The following is a 22,828-nucleotide window of genomic DNA, read 5'->3' as shown; positions in this document are numbered from 1 at the left end:
AACCCCTGTATGTTAAATACAGTATTAAGGGATTTTGGAAAGCCTACAAGAAAAATGTTTCATGGTTTAACTGTGTTAACAACACTTCCAGTTAATGAGGCTATCACTGAAAGCATTCAGGGAAGAATCAATTGTGGGTCACAGGTTTTGTCTTCACATGAGGTACTGAACAACCCACCTTCTTAAGGATGGCACGTAAATGTCTTAAGAGCTGGAAAATAGAAGGTCTATGTTTACCAAGACATAATGCTATGCACTGTCCATATATAAAAAAAGAGATAAACCTCCTTTCACTCTATATTACAGAGTCGATAAATCTATGTTAGCAAGATATCAAGATACCTGGTGGCAAAGTCTTTTGGGAATCTTGGTTCCTAGTGCAGGGGCATATGTAATGAGAGATATGAATAGAAACCTATTAGCCATCAACAGCCAAGTAGCCAAGGAAGGACTCTAAAAAAAGCATCATAGAACAGACATCCCTAAATCCCTTACTTAGCCCAAGTAGTATTAGATACCAGCTTTAACTTAGAATTTCTGCTGGCTAAACAGAGGTGTTTGTGCTATTGCTCATACTACTTGACTCACTTATATTAAGACCTCTGGAGAAGTAGAGACACCTAGAAAAAAATTTACCCAATGGTAAAATGGTTATAAAAGGTAAGAGAAACTGACTTTTTAAATGATCTGTTCAGTTGGATCCTCTCAAAAGGAAGCATTTTTTTCCCCACTCTTCTTGACAATGTCATAGAATATAATATTCTTTTCCTAGTTATCAAGCTAATTATGCTTACTTTAAGTCTACTGCTAAAAGCATAAATATAATGTTTGTTCAATAATTTGATAGAATTTATATGTGTAGTCTATAAAATGTTTCCAACCCAGCATACATCTCTGTGCTTGTTCACTCTATCTGATTAGTTTCCCCCAACATGAATAACATACAAAAAAGCCTATCACTGAGGGATATGATGGACCCACTTCACCCTGGCATTGAGGGACAAATATTTTAATCATCAGTGCTTTCTATAAAAGATTTGTAAGCAAAAGGTGGAAAGAGTGGAAAAAATTTTTACCTATTAAAGTATGAGGAAGTCATTTTGGCTTTTACACAATTTGGCTTGAACTTTATGCTAATTGGAAGAGCCTATCTTGTGGCCTATCAATACATACTGTACATCTGCTTTAACCATTAAAGAAAAGGGTGCATTGCCCAGAAGTAAAAAAAAAAAAAAAAAAAAAAATGTCTATTTTGAAGAAAGGAACAGATGCCTCCATTCCTGGGATGCAATTGCTAGTATTCTTTTGATGGTTAGACTTCCTTCTCAGGCACCAAAGTCATACTGGCCCCTGTGTACATACTATTCTTTTTTCCCCTTAAACCTTGAAGGTATGTACCCTTATTATACTTTTTTTTTTAAGTGTAATTTTATTTTATTTTAATTTTTTTTGTCTTTTTTAGGGCTGCACCCACAGCATATGGAAGTTCCCAGGCTAGGGGTTAAATCAGAGCTGTAGCTGCCAGCCTACACCACAGCCATAGCAATGCCAGATATAAGCCCTATCTGCGACATACACTGCTGCTCATGGTAGCGCCAGATCCTTAACCTACTGAGCAGGGCCAGGAATCAAAATCATATCCTCATGGATACGAGTCCTGTTTGTTACCACTGAGCCACAATGCTTTTTTTTTGTTCTGATAAAGATACAAAATTGTAATGAAAACTATGCTTCTCCAGAGAAGTTCCTCACAGATATTTGAGAGCTTTTCTTTCAAGCTATAGTCCTTAGTTTGGCTGGAATAAAACTTTCCTCTATTCTTATTACAGCTTGTTTATTGATCATTTCTGTCAACAGTGGGAAGGCTGAGAAAACAATGTTACAGCTGTAGACAAGGTTCAAATGTTGTATGTTAGGTAGCTTTCCTTCCCCTAAGGGAAATGGGAAGCTGTTAAGGGTTTTCACTGAAGAGATAATATAGTTCATATCTTTAAAATTTATATTTCAAAATAAACTTAAAATTTTGACTGCACTATAGAAAATAGATTGTAAATAGAGAGGAAAACAAATTAAGAAGTCATTGCAACCAGAGTAACCATTGTGGTTCAGTGGGTTAAGAATCTGACTAGTATCCATGAGGACACAGGTTTGATTCCTGGCCTTGCTCAGTGGGTTAAGGATCCAATGTTGCCATGAGCTGTGGTGTAGGTCGCAGATGCTGCTTGGGAACTTCCATATGCCATGAGTATGTCCCTAAAAATAAAAGTAATTACAACCATTTAGGTTAGGGTAATAACTGACCTGGAATTGTGGCAGTTTGGGTAGAATGTAAAATAGAGAATCCAAAGTTATCCATAATGTGCAGTTGACTGGAATTGGTAAGTGAATGGATGGTGGAAGAGATGAAGATGCTCTGGATAGCTATTTGTGCAATTTAATAAAGTAAAAACAACCATAAAATAAATTTATTTAATAAATATATTTGATGAATTTTATTTTGGACTGCTGAATTTGACTGACTTATATGAAAACCATTTGGAATTGGCCCTAGTAAAAGAAAGATAAAGGAAGGTAAGAAAGAAGGAAGCCACATTTTAGTAAATTTAGAAGTTTATGACCAGTGACCTTTAAGAGATCAAGAGATGAGATATTATGACTAGATGCAATTAGAACACTGCAATAGAATATACAGTTTACAAAGTTGGGATATAATTATTTATTACCTCAAATTCATCAGTACTAGGGATTGACAAAGGCAAACTTAACCAGGATTATAATAGAAGCTGACATAAGTAGAAGAGAAAAGCAAGGTTTCCTTACGAGTTTAGATAGGCTAGATTGTAAATGGTGAGACAGAAATTTAAATACATAAGGAGGAGAAGATTCCTTTCAGGCCATAGTGAAATAATAAATAATATATTTAACTTTTGACTTTAAACAGAAAGAAAACTGGGCAAAATAAAACTATTGATTCCAAAACACTGGGAACATGACAGCATAAGATTATACTCCTTGGGAGAAAGGAAATAAAAAAATATTAGCCCTGAAATCACCCAAACTTTCTGCCTAGAATAATTTTTTAGAAGCAGAGGAATGTGAGCAGAGCCCTGTGGCCTTACTGAGTTTAGGAGGAAGAGACTCAGTCTCTTCCAGAGGTTGAGACAGCAGGAAATTATGGAGCAGATGTTGAATAGATGCTAGACCTTACGTTGAATCCAGTCTGTCTGGTTTCGAGCAGAGCCTGTGCTCTAGCTACTCTGCTTTCCAACTCTAGATTATACAATACAGACCAATCTATTACTTGTAAGTTATTTCACTATAGAAGGCCATATTTACTTCTTTCTGATCTAGTGCTTACTTTCCAAATCCAACCTCTCATTACATCCAAATGTTTACAATTTTGCACATCTCAAAACAACCCCATTTGGGTCAAGAGGTCTAATTTCTTATTAAATTCATATTTTAATGGTGCCAAAGATTAACATTTCCAGAAGCATCCAGTCAAATCCTAACATTCTTTTACTAAAAAAGTATATGTAGGAGTTTCCACCATGGCACAATGGGTTAAGAATCCAACTCCAGCTGCTCAGGTCTCTGAGGAGGTGCAGGTTCTATCCCCAGCCCAGCTTGTTGGGTTAAAGGATCTGGTGTTGCCATAACTGTGGTGTGGGTCACAGCTGTGGCTTGGATTCAATCCCCAAGCAGGGAACTTCCATATTCCATTTTGTGGGTGTGCCCATAAAATTTAAAAAATATACATGCAGAAGAAAGGAGATTTAAGAAAACTAATATATATCATAGATCCCTTGGTTTCTGAACTGAAGAATTCCTACTAGAGAATTATTTTTGTGTATCTTGGAAATGATGCCAACAAGCAATTTTAGAAGGAAAGGAAGGATATGGAAACTTAGTAGTTACTGAAGAAGGGTTAAAATCAATTTAAAATTTTAATTTCACTAGATTCATTTTATGTTTTATAAACTTAGAGTGTGAGATGTGGAGGAACAATGTATATTCATTGGAGTGATGAAAACACAATGCCTTTAATACAAGAAATGTGAATAACTTATTTCTAACATTTTTATTAGAGTAGACTGCAGAGAAAATTTTCATTTCATAGATAATTTCCTCATATTTCAATGAACTTAAAATTGAATTAGTTCTCTCTGCTCTAGACTAACCCTGAGAATTATTCAAAGCTTCACTTGTTACGTAATGCAAGGACATGTTCATATGATTTGAGCAAAGATCCTTTCCTATTGTTCAACTTGGTTGGTCTCCACTGATTTTGACCAAAAACATTAATGGGCAAAGAAAAAACTGAACCACAAGAAGAACTAAAGACTGAGCCTGCCAAAGGATGCTCCTGGAAAGTATTACGTCAGAAATGTGCGGAGAATTTTGTTCATTTGTATTTGCTATCTTTACCTTAATAAGGGGAACCAAACACAAAGCCAGAGTCTCCAGACTAGTGACGCAGGGGTGAGTAAGAATAGAAAATTCTCACAATCAAGGTAAGAGAGATTTTCCTCTCCAGTGAAGTCCTCATTCAGGCTGGATGAGGTCACACAAGGTGACAGTTCCAATAGAGAGTGATGGGAATCTGAGGAGTATATGCCTTGCTTCCTCCTTAACCTTCTCTGTAAATGTACATATTATTTTGTACAAAAGTAAATGTGCTTGTGTTCTTTTGGGTATTGCTTCATTGTCCCATTTTGAAAAATACTAATTTCTGCTAGGCAGCATATGCATTTATGATTTGCTATCAGAAACTGAAAATTGTTTATTTCATTTTATTTCTTAAATGCACATTTTTATAGGGAATTTCTCACATAGAATATTTATTCTAGATAATAAGAAATTCTGTTCATGTTTTCCACATATGAATATTGTGCAGCAGAAAAGGATATGAATATTGAACGGCTCTGGGAGATGGCAACATTTTAATGCACTAAAATTAAAACTGGATGCATTTATCTCAGGTACTTTCATAAAATTACTTTTAAAAAGCTAAGGTAAGTTAGATTATTGCCATATAATAGTAAGAGAGGCATCATAATTTTAACAAATGCTCTGTTAAATTGTGAATTTTGTGCTGTTATTTCAATTAAAATATTTAGCTAGTTAAAAAAACATGAAATATACTACATCACTAAAATTTGCTTTAACTATTTTAAGGATGATAGAGACTCTGTAAATTCTAAAAAGAAAATACAGCTGGGTTTAATTGCTTATTTAATAGACTTGGTACATTTTAAAAGCTTGTTTTATGAAAATAGTATCTTATGAATTGTAATTGGTGTCATTTATGTGAAACTACTGACAAAATTAAGCAGCTTTGTTAATTTTAGCAAATGACTTTAAATTTTCATTGTCTCCATCAATAAAATAGTGATAATACTAACATATATTCAGAATATTTTTATAAAGAAAAAAATAAATTAATACAAGTATAGTCTCCATGTTTGACATGAAGACCAAAATACTAATAGTTATTAAGACTAGCAAAAGTAAAAACTAATTATACAATAACAATTACTAGTAACATTTTTATAAAATTGCTAACATGTTTACTATATGCCAGTCATTATTTGTGTAGTTTTCATATATCAATTCATTTTGTTAATATTACCTTTACTTTTCTTCTCACAATTTTGTGAAATTTATGGTATATTAGTAGTTTTGAAATATTCCATAAATCTGAGAAATTCTTAAAACCCCAGAAAAATAATTTTCCTAGCTTTGTACAAGTTACACTATATTAAACTGCATCTATTTTTAAAGAGAGTGCATCCTATCATTCTAAAAGTAAGATAATTATATAACATTCATCTTTGAGCCTGATAAATTCATTTTCCCAATTATCCTTACAATTCAAAAATAAAAGTTTATAAAAGATGCTGCATGTTTAGTCTCCAAGGAACTTAGATTTACTTCCAACTTTTGTGAAATGTGGTGCCATTTAGACTTTTAATTTTATACAAACTTTATTTCTTCAAATGTTTTGCAATTTGTCTCTTCTTGAAATCAACATCACTTTTTCTATAACAAACATAATCATATTATCTTAGAAAACTTGAAATAAAATTATGATAGTGAAGATTAAAATTACCCAATGCCAGTTTAAACACTGTCAATGTGGTGGCATTATTCCCTCCAGTCTTTTTTTCAATGTGTATTTACCTGTATTTATATTTCTTTATGTGTTACATTTGCTCTGTGTTACATTAATTTGTTCACTGGAACTTTTTCACCTTTGCTACAGATAAATTAGGAAATCCTGTCCATGTCTTCTAGATATCAATATGGTATGGCAGAAAGCTGCAAACTGAATGACTCTGGGGAAAAATAGAGCTTGTCTATCTTTAAATCATAATAGTAATAAAATTAAGTTGAGTTTTAAAAGGTGAAGGGCTCATTTTCTAAAGGTAGAATGACTGGGTTTGAATCATGGGTCTCCCGTTTACTAACATGTGACTTTGGACAATGAGCCCAATTTCAAATGGGTGAAGCATTTCAAAAACTTGTCAGAATGATGTGAGAGTAAGTGAAATGATCTAGGTGAAAATGGTTGGCACGTTTCCTGGCACAGAGTAAAGTGTTTCATAAATGTTTTCTATTATCTTTATTACTACCATTTACAATCTAAACAGAATCAGGCCTTTTTTTTTTTTTTTTTTTTTTTTCCTGTACATCATATGAAGGCAGAGTTCATAAAACAGTGACACTTGGTCTAATTTACAGGAATCTACTCGTGTAATTCTTCTCTGATCACACCAAGGGACTGCCTTACCCACTATGCTGCCTTCTCCTGGAAAGTTTCATAACGCCTGCTGCCCTGCTGCAACCCTCTTTCTAGAACTCTACAGAATAGCTCCTGCTGGTGTAAATTTTTCACAGCCTTGGTCAGTGTTACAGATTTGGGAGCTTCCTTTTCTGTTTTAGATCACCTTTTAATCCATTCTGAGCCTATATTAACATGCCTGCCTTCCTCCTTTCCTAGTAGATCTTCGGACTTAATGATGTTTCGAGTAACCCAAGCTTAGTTCTCTTCCCTGCACCCGAAAGAAGCTAAAATTACTCTAACCATGGATATATCAAATGCTTTTCATCTGTTTTCTACTGTCAGCATATTAGTGAGTCTCCAATTTTCCATTAATATAAAAAATCTGACATAAACATGGTCAATAAAAGTCAATTTCAAAACAGATTACTCGGAGTGAAAATAAATGTAAAGCTCTTGCTCTATACCGTAAAACTGAGTTCCAAAAACTAATATATATCCACACATCAGCAGATTATGATAAAATCTCAGTGTTCTCTCAAAGACAAGAAAAAAACTACCTTTTTTTCCCCAAAGTATCAGTATGATGGAAATCATCACATCTTATTTTCTCATGTTAGCTTATTTTTTTCCTTCACAGAAATAAAAAATACTTGCACTTATATAAAATAATGATGAGGGAAAAAACCAATATTTATTAGTATGATTTTACTATTAAGAAATAATATCAGCATTTGAACATATAAATTTATGGACACTGTTAATAAATATAAACAGCTTTTGTTTTCCTTTTTAACAATACTATGGTATTATAAATATTGTAAATAATGTGAATTTTATTTCTATTTAACAATTTGATTTTCTTCCATGCCAATGCTCTTTAATTGAACCAGTTGACAAAAATGTAGCATATCACCCTTTTTTATAATATATTTTTATTGTTCTTGCTAAGTATTTAGAGGGTTTTCAACTTACTGTTTAGATGCCACCAGGATAGTCATTCATGATGCAATTTTTTTTTATGCTGGAATGTATTCTAAGGAAAAAAAATGAAATATAATTGAAAAAATTAATGGAAATGCATATTTGTGAAGAAATACAAATTACTCTTAGAAAAAAATAATTGCATCAATTTAATCACCAAGTACAATCTGAGCATCCAGTTTTCATTTCTACTACAACAGTAGCATAATGATTCATTTGTATAGGTTCTAGTTTTGGATTTAAAATATGTGTTTTATGCTGTTTGGATACTTTTGAATTTAATTAGTGAGGGGAAACTTTAAAAAAAATTTAATAAAAATCCAATCTTTCAGTTTTCATTATAATTTGTTGTCTGATTTTCTTATGCTTCTGCTTTTTTTTTTTTTTTTTTCTTTTTCTTTTTCAGGCTGTACCTGTGGCATATGGAAGTTTCCAGGCTAGGGGTTGAATCAGAGCTGTAGCTGCCAGCCTATGCCACAGCCACAGAAACCCAGGATCCAAGCCAGGCCTGCAACCTATGTCACAGCTCACAGCAATGATGGATCCTTAACCTACTCAGTTAGGCCAGGGATCAAACCTGTGTCCTCATGGATATTAGTTGGGTTTGTTACCACTGAGACACAACAGGAATTCTGCTCTGCTTTCTTTCGTCCCACCCTCTGTTGGAGTAATAAAGAGTTTTAATTTTCCTGCATTCTTTAGATGTTAATAACAATAATCTTTCTTCTATTATTTTGTTATATAACAGTTTATAATCTATTTATTTGTTTTGGAATTTGACATATATTTTAAAAAACCTAAGGTAGTCAAATTTAGTTTTATATATGTATATCCATGGATGGATAAAAACATATAATCATGTTTACCTATTTTCATAAATGTCCTTATAATTATATATACATATAAAAGATAAATATTTTTAATCTTATGTGTATTTCAGTTATTTTATGTAGCAACGGCATAAATGAATATATTTGCCGTATATTTTTCTATTAAAAGTTAATTGAGGGAGGCCTCTGGTGGCCTAGGAGTTTAAGGATTCAGAATTGTCACTGCTGTGGCATGGGGTGTGATTCTCGGCTTAGCTAAAAACAAAAAAAGTTTACTAAATTGATCAAAGTTGATTTAATTAGTAAAAAGTCATGTTGATATTATATATTCCCAATATATTTTGATGAGAAGAACACTTCAGTGCTGTAGTATTCTTCACAAAAGACCATAAACTGAGTGTAATCATGAGAAAAGATCAGAAATATTCAGATTAAGAAATATTCTACAAAATGCCTGAGCAGTGCTCTTTAAAACTATGGAGCTCATGAAAACCAAGGGAAGACTATCATAGATCATAGGAGACCAATGGCATGTGATGACTGAATAAAAAGTGGTATCCTGAATAGATTCCTAGAAATAAGTTATTGGAAAAACTGTAGAAATTCATATATAGTCTGTAGTTTACTTAAGAATACTGTACCAATGTTAATTTTCTTATTTTTGAAAAATTTATATTTATATAATTTTAAGAAAATTGAGTGAAAGGATATATGGAAACTCTCTGTTCTTTGCATAGTTTCTATAAATCTACAATTGTTTTGAATTATATTTATTTATAAATAATGATTATGTATTTATAAAATGATATATTTGAATTTTATTTTGTTTTATTTTAAAGTAAGAATAATGCATGGATTTTTCCTAAATGCTTAATATTCTCAATGGCAAATATAGTTCTATTGGCTTCTAAGAAGACTTCTTAAAATATTTATATGTATTTATATATTATTATTAATTTCGACAAGATTCTTTTTACTTTTCAGAATTATAGCTATTTTCTATTTATGATTCCCCTCTCTTATCTCATAGATTTCACATCAAATTTTATATGAGTATTTTCTTAGTTGTTTTTTTCTCTGATCAAAGTTATTTTGAGAAATATGATCATACATACTTTGAATTTAATTCTAATCTTTAAGCTGCTGTACTGTCTTTATTTGACTTTAATTCTGTGTCTGTTGTTTATTCATCTTTGTATTGCGAGTATAAAATTAAGGCTCAAGTTGTAACTTTCCTCTCTCTCTTTCACCATATATAAGGACAAGGAAATGCATACTTACATGCAATACATACTTTGCATACTTACAAAATGTTAAGTGAATTTTTGAGGTCCTAATATTCAGCTTTGCATAGTAATAGTCTGCTCTGCTCTTCTGAAGTTGAACCCTCTCATTGGAAAGTATCCTAATACTTTAAATTGCTCATCTGTGCTGCATGCTTGATCATGCTGAGCTTCTCCTTGTCCTAGAACTAATCTTGTGTCATTTCCTGTGCATATGGACACAGTTTAACTTCCATAACAAAATAAGTATAGTGAGAAAGTCTCCTGGAATTATGAATTCCAATTTATAGCCTGATCTAGAAAGATATTAGTTTACAGGTGAAGCATGTAAGTATTAAGCTTTGCATGACACAAAGAAATTTCCTCTCAAATTGATGGAATTTTTTTTTTTTAATTTTCTAGTCAATGCAACAAATAGGTCTAGAATTTAGGAACAAATAAAGCAAGTAAGTCAAATTCTTCTTCAGTTTTGGAAAATATATTTGTTTAGGTTCCACTGAAATTGTTTCCATACAGCGTATGTAGTGGAAAAAAAAATGTAGTCCAAAAATGTATTTTCAGTTTTTCTCTAATATTGCATTATATCAGATCTCTTTCCTTTTACAATAAGTAAATTCTAGATCTTGGCATATTGTTCTGTCTTCTCTATAAATTAAAAGACATAGGCCATATTCCAGGTTTTTGTTATATCTTCACAAGCAATTAAAGGAAAAACATCAACAGATTTTTCAGGCACTGTAGTTGGTTGTTTAAATTCATAAAATTACATTTTGTATCTTAATAGAATTTGTTTCCATTAAATCTTTGCTCTTTTTATCAGATGGCATTATCTACATTATAGTCACAATGAAAAAAAAAATCTTCCTCTATATGTCACTCTTTTTTATCAAATGGAATTGATATGCAAATAAACTGTATATAGAAAAATTTAGCTAGCAAATAAATAAATAAAATATGGTTACGACAACTTCCTGAAAATTTCAGAGAAACTGCACTATCCAAAATTTACAAAGATTTTATTTTTTGTTTTACTTAAGTTTCCTTTCCTACTATGTTAGTATTTGATATAAGTAATTTAAACAATAGAGTTTGTTGCCAAAGAAAGATGGCTCTTAAGGGTGAATTTAAAAAACCCTCTAATTTAATAATTTTTCCCTGCTATAATTAGGAAACAACCTGTTCTATAAACTATGATAATTTGATTAGTGAAAATTGTGCTTAACTTGGAAAAGTAAATGGGCTTAAAGGGTAAAAGTAAAATTACAAGTCACTTCCTAAATTTTTTTTTTTTTTTTTTTTTTTTTTGGCTGCACCCACAGCATGCAGAAGTTCCTGGGTCCAGGGATTCAACCGGTACCACAGCAGTGACAATGCCAAGTCCATAACCCGCTGAGTCACCAAGGAACTCCCCTAATTCTTTAACAACAGCATACTTTATTAAAATGTAAACAGGCATAAGAATCTGTGTTAGTGTTAAAAATAGTTAATTATTATAATCTGCTTCCTTCTAGGATATTTGCTCTACATTTCTCCAACATTCACAATAGACATTTTCTTTAAGATTATTATTTGTTTTCTCCTTAGCAAGCACACATCAATACAACCACAATTGTGTGAAATATGTCCCACAGTAACACATTTAAAATAAAATTAGAAATAGCCTGGTTACAATCCTCTAATTCAGATCAAGTCCACACATTTTGACAGTTTCAGGTTAATTATTTCTAGAAGAATATCACTGCTGGATAATACAGAATAAGTTTTACATTAATCCTTACCTTTATTGTTGGGTTTTGACAAAATCTGTTTTATTATAAATAGTTTCATTGTTTTTACATATTTTAAAGACCCAAACCCTTTATAAAATGATCATATGTTAAGAGTTGAATATTTTAATACATTCAATTTAACAAGGGTCACTGCTAAATGTAATTAATGTGTATATGGAGATTTTATACTTCAGTGACAGTCTGAGAAGAGATGTGCTGGGAACATTTGTAAAGAAAAACACAGGTGTAAATCCTGTCATAAGAGCTCATTAAGGAATTCCCTGGTGGCAGAGCAGTTAAGGATTTAGCATTGCCACTGCTATGCCTCTGGTCACTGCTGTGGTGGTAAGTTCAATCCCTGGCCTGGGAACTTCTGCAGGCATGACAAAAAAAAAAAAAAAAAAGAACTCAAATACACAAATTCACACCTCATACTGCTTTCACTAAGACAAGTACAATCCATTCCAATAGAAATATACTGCTCCACTTTTACAAGACCCCCCCATCTCACTTGTAATATATAGTAAATTGAGACAATTTGATTTTCACCTCAAGATGAAGCTGTATTATGTTGCCTATACAGCATGGATATGTGGTCTTTCACCCCTAATAATAACCCCTAAGTGGAATTATTTTTGAATTTAATTCATCCATTAATATTAACAATATTGATGGAAGTTCCATGTTGGTCTAGTAGTTGGGTTTTGGTTCTTTTATCACTGAAGCTTGGGTTTAATGTAGGAACCGAGATCCTACATTAGCCACTGCACGATGCTGCCAGAAAAACAAAACAAAACAAAAAAAAGATCATAATAGCAACATCCTATACTGTCAACAACCAACATTTTTCAGAATTCTACTAAACCTAAAATATGATTTTAGATGCAAATAAAATGGAATACAAAATTAGTATAGGTTATAATAAATAAGAAAAAACAATTACAACGAGTTCCCGTCGTGGTGCAGTGGTTAACGAATCTGACTAGGAACCATGAGGTTGCGGGTTCGATCCCTTGCCTTGCTCAGTGGGTTAAGGATCCGGCGTTGCCTTGAGCTGTAGTGTAGGTCGCAGATGCGGCTCGGATCCCTTGTTGCTGTGGCTGTGGCGTAGGCAGGTGGCCGCAGCTCCGATTCAACCCTTGCCTGGAAACCTCCATATGCTGTGGGAGAGGCCCAAGAAATGGCAAAAAGACAAAAAGAAAAAAGAAAAAACAATTACAATATGACTGGGACTAGTAAAAGAGCATTCTATAAGAAGATGAAGAAAAAATCTGTGTAACTTCTTCTACAGTAATAGATGAGTTACTATTACTGCCCTTTTAACCAACTTCCTCCATTGGTCTCTTGCTACAATTCAGTTTCCCCTCCGTAAATGTTCCCACTGTCCAACTTTACACCTCGTTACTTAATTCTTGAATGTTCCATTTCCTCAGCTGCTAAAATCATTCAGGAATTCAGACGAGTTAATTTTTACGTTTTTCAGTTACGTTTGAATCAGTACCACAGGGTATCAGTACAAATAGCCAGCCTAAACCCTACTAAGATTTGCCTTGTTTACTTCTCCTTTCCCCCCATTATTAGAGGTTAAAGTGAACCAAATATCCTACATTAATTTAAACTAATAAATAAGAGGACAAAAAAGAGGTTTTTTTTAACCCCCAAAGCAAACAAATAAAGTAGTTCACCACTGATTTTAAGTGTCAGAAGATTTAGACTGGATTTTGAAAATGCTACATGGTTTCAGGGGTAACTGCTCTATAATATCACTTCTCCCCCCCTCCCCTGCCCACACACAAATTCTTTCTTTAAAATTATTAATTTTATCCTTGACTCTTGGAATTCCACATACAACTGAAATCCATTAGAGGAAAGTCAGTCTTCCATACAAATAGTCTCCCATTAGATGGATAGTAGTCTCTAATATATGTAAGATTCTCTTTCTAGCAGAGGTACAGGGCATCTGGGGACATGAAAGAAAAATCGGGTAAGTTGTGTTCATCCAATTTACATTATTATTATTATCGTTATTATGTGTTTGTAGGGCTGCCCCCACCTACGGCATATGGAAGTTCCCAGGCTAGGGGTCAAATCAGAGCTACAGCTGCCAGCCTATGCCATGACCACAGCAACTTAGGATCTGAGCAGTGTCTGTGACCTACACTACAGCTCATGGCAACACAATGCTGGATACCCAACCCTCTCAATGATTCTGGGGATCGAACCCACATCCTCATGCATACTACTCTGATTCATTTCCACTGTGCCCCAATTTACATTCTAATGTGTCTATGAATGCTCATTCTTGGGCCTTCCCTGATAACTCCTTAATTTTACAGTTCTTGGGACCTGACCTAACTTACCTGATCTGGTGTTCAGAACCAGTCAGTGTCATTAATGTCAACTAAGAAATCAACAGGCTTTCCCCCTATGTCCACCTGTGAGGTCAAGTGGGGTGCTAGCTTAGGAGGCCCCTGGCCTCATCATTCTTCATCTACATGGATCATCTGTCTTAGAGGGTAGTGGCTGGAATCTGTCATTTCTGTTCCTCTCAGGGGCAGCGAGGGCATTCTCCCCACCATATGTTTACATATGGTGCACTGATTGGGTCCTAAGTTTCCTTGGCTTACTATCTCTTAATGGTCACTCACTGGAGTCAAGAGTCTCCACTGGTAGTTAGTCCAGATTTACCAGCCAACTGATTGACATTTGAGGGCCACAGCCAGCAGGTAGGCTCGCCTCTGGACCTTTTTATTCTCTGACTTAACCACCCAATAGGCAATATCAACCAGGAAAGAGGTAGGGTTATCTAGTTCCCTTTGTTTCTTCTCAGGCTTTCGAAAAGATAGTGGCCTTTTCTTCCCCAGTTAGGAATACTTTGAGGAGGCTCTGAATGTCATCTCAGGTGGTTCGTAGGCCTCAAAGACTCCCCCCGAATCAAGATTCCCCCTGGAGATTCAAGAACCTCTCTGGATCTTCCTTCAGTCCCTTGTTATGATTTTTCCAGTTAGACAGAGTGGAACTGGTGAAAGGGACCCATACCTGGGGATGAGCACTCCTTCTCCATTGGGCACCTACCATAAAAGGAGTACTTCATCTGCAGGGTTGTTGGACCCTGGCTGGTAATTATTCCCACTTTGCATACTTGCCAGGCTGGGTTCTGGGGAAAAGGACTGGTATGGGGCTGGTGGGAGTGGGGTGGGGGAGGCTGGGACCTGTGGCCCAAATTTTGATAAATGCAGGAAGGGGGTATGGCGGGAGCAGTAGGAGAAGGGGTAGGAGGGGGTCAAGAAGGTCCTCAACAGGAGGGTCAAAGACTAGTATTACTTCAGTAGGGGTGAGCCCACAGCCCTTTTGAAGGCCTCTGTTCTGATATAAGGCCATAAAAAACTAGACAGGGAATTTTATCTCATTTCTTTCACCTCTGGCATAGTAAGTCCAATTGCAAAATGGTGTAACTTAGAGACCCACTGATGGGCCAACTTTCTCCATTTTCCAGCTGGTATTGTAGTCAGTCTGTATGACACAGTAAGATGAAATACTTAGGGGTCAGGGGGTGATACCTGAAAAATTTTCAGGTCTGCAAGGTGGAAAACTTGGGGGTCCCCATCAAATTTGTAACAACCTGTGCTTGAGACAGTCCCTTCTCAGTCAGCATGTCCCACAGAAGGTTAGACAGGACCTCCTCCAGGCCAGAGCTGCTTAGCCACATTAGTTCTTGACCAACGTGGGCCCTTAGGGGGTGGCCCATCTGAGGTTAGGTCTTCTCTTTCCCCTTTTCAGTGAAAAGGGGGAGTTTTCAGACAATGCTAGAGGAGAGCTAAAAGCGCAAGAGATGGCCTTGGGGTACTCACCAGATCAGGAGGCAGCAGGGTTCTGTGCTGATCCAGGAGAAAAGTCAGTAAAGTGTCACCCAGGTCTTTCCTGGTGAGCAGAAGGGGAGAAGAGGTGGGTGGTGGATGTTCCCTGCTCTCACCAGCAGCTCACATGACTTCCCGATAATGGGATTCCTGTTCTTGGGAGCAGCTCACAGGGCTCCCCAATCCACTTCAGGAACTGAGATGGAGAATCCTCCTTCCTTTTGTCAGGAAGGGCCTTTCTGGATCTCACACCTTGGCTCCTGGGGCTGCACCTTTCCTTCCCCAAACCAGAAGTGAGGGTGGAGCATGTACCGTTGACCTGGGAGGTGGCAAGGAGGGAAGAAAGCCCTGCTGTGGCCGCTTCTGGCTCTACAGGAGTCAGGAGGACAGTGCTGCTGGCGAGACAGCGGCTCCCTCTGTCCTCAGGTCCCCGCTTTCCTCGGTCATTTAGCATCGAGGGAAGGCCAGCCAGGAGCAGCCAGCCAGCAGAGGGGGCGGATTTTGGTCTGCGATCCCCAGTGACGTCACAGTGATCCCCTCGAGGGGCTGCAGTCAGGTGACCCTGGGGGCTACACTGCATGCATATGTGCACCACACCACGCCCGGAGGTATCCGGCTGCTCGGCCGAATCGCTCTGAATTCTCCTGAAGGCTGCCTCCCTTCTTCTTCTGTCAGAGTGAATTCAGAGCCAGTCATCCTCATGTGCACCTCCCAAAGCCTCCACCATCCTCCGGCTGGAGCAAGGGCAAGCCAAAATTTGTTAACTGGAGGCTTTTTGCCTCAGGCCTCTCAGAGGCTCCTCCTTCTGGTGTGGCTCACAGGCGTTCTCACTGGGCTTCAGCAGCTGTGTGGCTCAGGCTCAGGCTCACAGTGCCGGGCGCAGCAGCTCTGCGCACGGCCGCAGGCACCGCTGCCGCCGCCATCTTGCGTGGCGTGTTGTGCGCAGCCGCTTTTCACACCGTCAAGGGCTGAGGGCTTCTGCGTGGCGTGGACGTTTCTCCTGAGGAACTCTGGTCTGAAGTGGTGGCTTCGAGGCCTCTGCTTAAGCATCCTGGGAACAGGTGAACTTGACTAAGCACAAAGCAAAAGACGGGAAAAAGAGGTTAGACTTTATTACCCAGGTCCTATATTTATTTCCTGAGAATTGTTAATGGATTTTGCCTATGACATTACCAAAATTTTTTTTTTTATGTCCGTAGAACTATACTTGAGATGTCTAATGTTTTTTTTTTATGTCCGCAGAACTATACTTAAGAGATGTCTAATGTTTTCTCTGATTAGACTAATTTCTTTCAGAATTCTATAGACTTTAAGGCAGTTAAAGCACTAATGTGAGCTGTAGTGAAGAACATTTTTCCTCGAGGAAGGAACGGAGAATGGAAAACCACTTTGGCTACCTTGAGTTTGTATCCAAAATAATCCAACCTAAAAGTCACGTAGTGAATCATTTCACTGAAGAACATGGGCTAAAAGAACATTAATAAATGAATCAGACCAGTTATTAAGTAAATTTTCTAAATCATTATTTCTGAGTAAAATGTTTTCAACATTCCTGAAAGTAATGACTGTTTCTTGGGGACTGCAATAGACTGAATGATGGATTCCCAAAGAAGTCCATGTCCAAATCCTGGGAACCTGGGAATATATTAAATTATGTGCTAAAAGGGACTATGCAGGTATTATTGAGATGTGAGATTTTTCTGGATTATCTCAGTGGAGCTAATATTATCACAAGGACCTAATAGGAGGCAGACTGAAGATAAGAAGGGGAAGTTAAAAATAAGAAGTGGCAACAGAACCAGAGGTCGGAATGGTACATGCAGTATGTGCCAAGAAATACAGGACAGCCTCTGAAAGCTGGAAAAGGCAAGTAAATGCATTACTCCCTAAGCCTCCAGAAGGAACTCTGCTCCTGCCAACATCCTGATTTTGTAATTCTGACCTGCAGAACTACAAGGGAATACATCTGTGTTGTTTTAAGCTACTCAGTTGGTGGTTTGTTATAGCAGGGATAGGAAACTAATATAAAAACACAGATTATATCTGACTTGCTTGCTATTGTTTCCCCAGCAGCAATAATATTACTTGGAATATGTAAGGGGGGGATCAATATATATTTGGTGAATGAATGAATTTATGAATGTATAGTTCTAATAATTAATTAACTAATTAATTAAATGGTCATTGTAAGGCCTAGAGTATAGACTAGTATATGGGAAAAACTGTTTCCCAAACCTCTGACAGCAGGAGGCAGGCTATGAAGCTTTAACAGTATACTACCCTATATTTGAGCTCTCAAAATTCAGTGGTTCCAATAAGATCAACACTTATTTCTCACTCCTAAACATCAAAAGGAGGGAAAGTCATCAACATAGGCATTTCTACTCCACAAGGTCAGTCAGTGTTCAGATCCCTTCTCTTCATATTCTGGCATTCTTGTGAGAAACTTGAATTATCTGCAGTTTTGTTCATTTTCATAATTGGCAATTTATATAGACTATCCTTCGAGAACTTGGCTAGAGCTATGGAAAAGAACAGCAATACATGGTCTCTCCATGTGGCCTGAACTTCCTTCCAGAATAGTGGCTAGAATCCAAAGTTGAATGTCCAGAAACAGAAAGAAGCCAAATGGAAGCAATTTCTTTCTTTTCTTTTTTTTTTTTTTTTTTTTTTTTTTTATGAACTAGGCCCAGAATTTATATTCCATCACTTTTACCATACTCCATTGGTCAGGATAATCACAAGTCTCAAATCAGATTGACGAGGTGTAAACACAGAATCCAGCAAACATTGGGAATGCCAAATTGTAAGAAGAACATGAAGAATGGGATATATGTTTATATGCCATGAATAAAAGATACAGTCTAACAGGTTCAGTGTAAGGGGGGAAAGAAAATTTGAAAAGCAAGCAAGCACTTTTATTCCCCAAAAGGTGTGATATGGAGATTGTATACATCACTTCTGTGCATATCTCTTTGACTAAAATTTAGTAAAGTATCCATTCCTAGGTAGCACATGCCAGATAAAACTCTAAGGGATGGGTAGTTATTACTAAAAGGAGGAAAAGGTAGCAGTCTGTATCATAATCTGCCACCTGAATATCAGTGCACATACTTTTTTCTTAAATCCATCACCCGCTTCACAAGAAAAACAACCTATAATTCTATTCATTACATACCAATCAAATACTAGTATATTTGGGAGCAGCCTTTAACCGTAAAATTAATTATCTGCACACAATTTAGCCCAAATATTTAGCTTACTTGGAGCAAGAAGATTCAGTTATAATAAAATTTCCCATTTGGAAAAGAAAAGAATGACCAGGCACTCATTGGTCAGAGCAATACTATTTTGCTAGAAAAGAAATGCAGAGACTGTTCTCATCACTCATGTAAGTTTCTTGCTTAGAACTCATTTCTGCTTATTGGAAAAAATTTCTTGTTCTCTATCCTTTGTGGCCCCTGGCTTTCCCTTTGAAAAATGCATTCTTGTTGTATAACCTCCCTGGCCACATCTGCATGGATATTAAAGAGATCGTTTTTTCTCAGGAGCACAGCAGCATTTATAGCCTGCTGCTCCCACTGATTTGGGAGCTAGAGAATTTTTGAAGGCTAAACATGTGATTTTCTCGGTAAAATAATTCCTTAAAAAAAAACTCGGTGAACTTCTGGTGCAGTTGCTTCCAGCTATTTCCATGTGCTTGAAACCACATCCATGGATCTTTTCTGGAAATAATTATTAACCTGCTCTTATGGACTGACTTTTTTTATTAGCCAGTGAGTGTCATGTGCTATCATTTTAATGGCAGCTCTACTGAAAACATAAAACCGTATAAAAGTATAGGCTTGTCTGGAAAGCTGTCCCTTAATCTGATCATTGGCACAGATCATCTATAGATTCATTTGTTGTGCTGAGAATTCTTAATGGGCACTGCTTAGAAAGACTCCAAGCAGCAGGGTTATCTCCTACTGTTGAGATGATAAAACAATTGGCTTTTCCAAGCCTATCAGAGACCTCATTTCTGAACTTTTACTCCCTTTCAATATCTGCTTGAAAATTGTCTCATTTTTGCTCGTGCTCATTAATTTTTGAAATAAGCTAGCTAAATGCAACAATAAACAGCTAACACATGGTAACATTTTGGCTCCTTCCAATAGCTTCTCTTAGAACTACAGGCTCCTTAGGCAAGTGCTGTGCTCTTCCATTACCAGAGAAAACATTTTAAATAAATGTACTGCCTTCACCCTGACTACAAAGTCAATTCCACAATTTTTTTTTTTTTTTAGGTTTTTGTGGTAGGCAACAAGCCTTCCAATACACAATTCTTTACTGTCTAGAGTAAAGGATAAGGTGCTGAAGAAATAAACTTCAGCATTTCTGTGTATAAACACAATACAAGTATGTTTCCTGTTTGCATTATGGGTCCAGGAAATCTATGCTCCATGAAGCAGTCCAGGGACCAAACAAACTGGCTTTCTTATACACATTACACAGCAATAAATGCTGTTCTGGTCATTACAATTTCCACTTGGGAGCAAGGTGAAGAAAGAGTGAGTTATGGGCAGTTATATTTAAGAAGATGTATTTGATGTTGTTGTATTCCAATAGTAAGAAATTTGGTAGGCACTTGGCACAAGGGAGATTGAGAAGTACAATCTCCAGTTTGATGGCCATGACCCTAAGCCATGAACATAACTGATCTGGATAAGAGCCAGTAGGCTGCTACTAGTCTAGTGTGAATGCAACATATTATACGAAATCCTTGGCACTGAACTGTATCACATTATCTATATGAGAACATTTAATGAGCAGTTCTTGAAAAGGGAACTAAATAGTAATGGTTTCTCCTATTATTTGGAGTACAGCAATTGCCAATTTTTCCAACATTACAAGACCTCACATTACTGAAAACTCATGTAATTTACAGACTATATACAGACAGAGCTTTTGTTACTAGAGCTACATTTCTTTCCATCTTGGTTTGAAAACTACTTCCAAACAATATTATGATCCTTTTATACACTTTTACTGAAAGAACTGAGGAGCATCCAAAACACACCAGTATTCTTATATATTACTTCCCCCAAAGCTATAGGTTTTTGCCAAATGGCTTACTTATCAAATGTTTGTGCAATGACAGAAGATGTTCAGTATTTTTCTAGCCTGCATTATCTCCCATACTGCATGGAGTAGCCAGATGATAAACTCTGTCCAAAGAAAAGTAAGTAGGAATCACTTAGTTTTGCTTTTCTGATGAAAACAACTTTAATCACAAAGCCATTTTATTCCATCTATAGATTTTCTACCTGGAATAATGTCTTGATATGTGGACATAAATAAGTCTCATGACAATGCTTAGATGGGTTGGATGAAGATGAAAGTCAGCCAGCTTAGAACTAGAGAATGGAAAGATGGAAAGAAACAGGGTCTATAATGTGATCACTGAGACTCTACATGAAGCATACATTCTCTTCCTCTGGACTTTCCTTGTTATGTAAGTAAGTTTATTTTAGTTTAACTGCTATTACTTGATTTTTTTGTAGGTCATATTCCTTCCTAATACAACATGGCTGTAATGTATTCTAGTTATACTTCCCCAAACTAGTGAACATTAGAGTACGCCTGTATGTTGCTTGTGCTTTTCACCTAAATGAACCACGTGTCCTGGTATTTGTGCTTTGTTTAGTTCCTTCTGCCCAAATGTGGGCTGGTCCTGAGACTTGTGTTAACCAGTAGAATGTGATAGAAATAACATTGTGCCAGTTCTTGGCCTAAGACTTAAAAAGTCTTGGTAGCTTCTGTGTTTGTGCTTTTGGGAAATCAGAACCATCATGTAAGAGATCCTCCAACCTTGATGGAAGATTCCCAGGGGGCAATCAATTAGGGCACTCAGGTGGAAAGGGAGACAATTTGAGATTACATGGAAAGAGAAAGTCTATCTCTGCCAACCGGCAACAGAAATATAGACAGATATACATGTTGCCACTGCTAAGGCAAATTGCACAATTGCCCATATTGCACAATTGTGAGAAGTTATAAAATGGATGTAAAGTCACCAAATTTGAATGGTAAATTTCATTAGAAGAGATAGTACAATAGAAATTGATACATGAAAGGGGAGATTCTTCTGTAACCAAAACCTAAGATTAAATGACACTGGTTTTGAACCTGAGTGGTAGGCGAAGATCTAATGGCCCTTGTAGAAATGCAAATAAATTCTGAAAGGAGAGTGAGAAAATTTCTATAACAAACTTTGGTTAAGTAGACATGAGTTAACTGCAGAATAATCAGAAAACTGTTGAGTGTATTAATGTGGAAGATAGAAAGTCTTCATATTGAACTAGTGGATATGGCTATATAATTTCCAGAATGTTGAAGGTACTGCTTGGCTTCTATTAGCTACCTAGAATAAAATACTGAAGGAGAGAGATGAGCTGCAGAAGGAATCATTCATGTTTAAAGTATAATTTAGAGGAGATATGAAGAAGCCAGGATTCGTAGGTTCAAAAATAAACCATTTCTCAATGACAGTCTCTCTTGGCAAGAGTTTCAAAGTAAAAAATGTTATCAAGACAAAAATTAAATGCAGGGTCCTGCCATTAAAAGTAACCTTAAGTCAGAGTATGGTTCTTAGAGTCTTTGTTGATATTCAGAAAATGTCAAATGGATGGCTCACTGTCAACAAGAAAAAAAATAACTTTTGAAAATCTTATAGGTGTTCCTGCTAGTCAGTTCCTGTTAGATAATAGTTATTCTAAGAATCTGGATGGAATTTTACCAGCACTCACTCCACAGTAGAAGTGTATGACTTAAGAAGAGATGTTACATGGTGTTGACTTTGTGTGATAGAATGGATTATTATTTGAGACCTAAGGTACATATTTTACAAAAGAATTACATAAACTGAAGAGAAAAAATAGTCACAAAAAAATCTTCGAATTTGTCAGTCAAGAAATAGGCTGAAAAAAAAAAAAAAACCAAACAAACATTTAGATGAAAAAGAGGCACATTTCTTATGGAAAAGGAAAGATGACTCAGAGAATTCTCGATAAATGTGGAGAAGAACTGGGCCCTAATCAAGTACCTTGGCAATATGTACCTTGACAATATGGATTTGGAAATTATTATCCACTGGTTCCTGCTCTGTGCCTCTTATTTTCTCTCTTTATGAAAGTGTCTGTTTTTGTTTTCCTGTCCTAGTCTGAACATTGCATACTGGATGTGTGTGTGCATGTGTGTGAAAGTTAACTTGTCGGCTTAATTTAAGGGGTTTCAGACAATGTGCTTTGGAGCTGAAGATCATCATGCACAGGTGGACGTG

General features: G+C 36.1%; 1 long non-coding RNA gene across 2 annotated transcripts in view; it reads left to right on the top strand.

The window, feature by feature from the left end:
* The first annotated feature begins 16,093 nt into the window (after nt 1-16,093).
* LOC146395464 (uncharacterized) overlaps nt 16,094-22,828 on the top strand; it is a 137,967-nt gene continuing 131,232 nt past the window's right edge. For both annotated transcript variants that reach the window (XR_014830769.1, XR_014830770.1), the window contains exons 1-3: nt 16,094-16,609; nt 16,750-17,373; nt 20,805-21,001. This is a non-coding gene — a long non-coding RNA (uncharacterized LOC146395464). The remainder of the gene's footprint in view (nt 16,610-16,749; nt 17,374-20,804; nt 21,002-22,828) is intronic.

The sequence above is a fragment of the Sus scrofa genome, chromosome 16, assembly GCF_054392235.1.
Source record: "Sus scrofa isolate SSC_HxYL_T2T_F1_AM1 chromosome 16, Sscrofa_HxYL_maternal_Yorkshire_Landrace_v2.0, whole genome shotgun sequence".
NCBI lineage: Eukaryota > Metazoa > Chordata > Mammalia > Artiodactyla > Suidae > Sus > Sus scrofa.
The sequence above is the reverse complement of the archived record's forward strand: the minus strand, read 5'-3'. Positions and strand labels throughout refer to the sequence as shown.